This window comes from Condylura cristata, unplaced genomic scaffold (assembly GCF_000260355.1).
Source record: "Condylura cristata isolate star-nosed mole 26May11 unplaced genomic scaffold, ConCri1.0 scaffold00019, whole genome shotgun sequence".
In the NCBI taxonomy this organism is placed as follows: Eukaryota; Metazoa; Chordata; class Mammalia; order Eulipotyphla; family Talpidae; genus Condylura; species Condylura cristata.
Window position 1 is genome coordinate 26,011,105 of NW_004567120.1, and position 2,043 is coordinate 26,013,147.

The following is a 2,043-nucleotide window of genomic DNA, read 5'->3' on the forward strand; positions in this document are numbered from 1 at the left end:
GGCGGGGACGGGCCCACCCCGAGTTCTTCTCCCCCAGCCGAGAGAGCGCTGGGTCACCAAAGGTCCGGGAAGCTGGATTTGAATACAAACCAACCACAAAACAAGGGAGATCCTGACGAGCGTTAACAGGGGTGGAAGGGTCGTAAGGGGTCCTTCCACACTCCAAACATCTTGCGGGGGAGGGAGGCAGGCTAAGGAGGAACCCCAATTCTTAATGAGTCGACAGCCTGCCCCAACGCCCCCGGAAACCCGGAAGACCAGGTGGGTCGGCCTTGACCCTATAGCCCAAATTTCGATTTCCCTCCACTCGCTCTGTCCCGCTTCCCCCTCCCCCAGCCCCCCCAGGCGAGAGCGGAGAATGAACGGGTCGAGCCCGCGGCCCAGCCGAGGAGCCCAGTTCCCTAGACCCTGGCAACGGAGACCACGTTTTCTGGGAGACTGGCAGAGTGGGTTGTAAAGAAAAAAAATTCCCCTGTGCCAGTTCTTCCTGGTAGAGAATCAGCTCGCTTTTCTCTCCAGTCGCAGCAAAAAGGAAACCAAACCAACCCCCAGTCCCCGAGTTCCGGAATCACTTGGGGTCAGGTGCCAGAGTTAACGCGAGTTGAGTTGGTTTGGTAGGAAGGAGTAGGGGCTGCGGGAAGCGACGCCGGGCACATTAGGGCCCAACGGCCGGGGCGTGTCGGCGGAGACGTGGGCGGCTGATGCCCGACGACGCGGCCACCTCCGGGGGCGCGGAGGGGCCGAGGAACGAGTTCCCCAGCGAGCCCCGTTTCCGATTTCCCACGGCCGGGGGCTCCGCGGGACCTTCCTAGCGCCCTCCTCTCGACCCCTCTTCTCCCTCCAATAACGAGAGGAAACGCGGCCCGAGCGGGCCCGCGGCGGAAGCGCTGCCAAAGGAATGAGTAAGTCAGGCGCGGGCACGGCACCTTGTTTACCCCACTCGGCGGCGCGCCCCTGCGGGCGCCGGGTGGGGAGGCGGCGTCGGAGACGCCGGACCCGCGAGGCAGTCGGCCCGATTGGCTGGCAACTGGGAGGAGGACGCTGGGTGGGAGGGCTGGGAGCGCGGCGTGGCAGTGGCGGCTCGCTGCCGCTAGATGCCGCTCTCCCCCAACGGGAGCAGGGCGCGGGTTCGTGGCCGACAGATGGCGCCTGCGCGTTCCATTAGCCTCCAAGTCGCCGAAGAGCGAACACCCCAAACAATCCCGAAGCGCCACCAAAAAAAAAAAAAAAAAAAAAAAAAAAAAAAAAAAAAAAAAAAAACCCGCCGGATCCGACCGCCACTTTCAAAACCCCCCACCGCTCTAGAACCGCGGGAGCTTCCGTCCCTGAGTAGATATCGAGGGTGTAAAGAAGAGGAAGGGGAAAATATCTTGTACCAGCCCAGGGGTGAAGAAGCCCCCGGCCTGAGAAAGAAGGAAGGAGGAGTGGGGGAGGCGAACAGTCTCGTTGCTGCTGCCTCTGTGTACGCTGAGGGGGGAGGTAAGTTATAAAATGGCGGAGGCGAAGCTTCTAGAAGTTTGGAGGGGCACCCGGAGGGCGCGGGGCCCACCGTGAGGTGTGTGTGGTGGAAATAGGGCGAGAGAGAGGAGTTGGGAGGGAAGGAGATGGGGCACTCTGGCCATTTAATTTCTGTACCGCCGTCTTTTGCCCCCCAAAAAGGGGCGGCCCTGGAGCGGGCGGCCAAGTCCCGGCCGGGAGAATCCGCCTGGTCCCTGCGTCCCCCCAACCCTTTTTTCTGCCTTCTGTAACCCCCACCCCCAGTCGCCACCTCCACCGACCCAGGAACTTCCAGCCCCCGTCCTCCCTACCTCCTACTCCTAGAGTGGCTTTCTACGGCCGGACGCTGCTTTTGCACTACCCTCCAGAAGATTTTCGCTGCCTTCCCTCGCCCAACTCTCCCTCGGGGCCTCTACGGAGACCCCCCCCCCCATGGGTGGCCCAAAATGGAGAACGCGGAGCAGCGCAAGATGGAGGCGCCGCTTCTCTGTGTAGCCGTCGACTTAGGTGCCTTTTCTCCGGCCGGCTCTTAAGCCCGGGAGAGGC

General features: G+C 62.4%; 1 protein-coding gene across 1 annotated transcript in view; it reads left to right on the forward strand.

Annotated features, from left to right (window-relative positions):
- The first annotated feature begins 1,242 nt into the window (after positions 1-1,242).
- STAG2 (stromal antigen 2) overlaps positions 1,243-2,043 on the forward strand; it is a 114,860-nt gene continuing 114,059 nt past the window's right edge. Inside the window, exon 1 of the mRNA XM_004685775.2 lies at positions 1,243-1,479. The gene's annotated coding sequence lies outside the window, so the exon portion shown is untranslated. The remainder of the gene's footprint in view (positions 1,480-2,043) is intronic.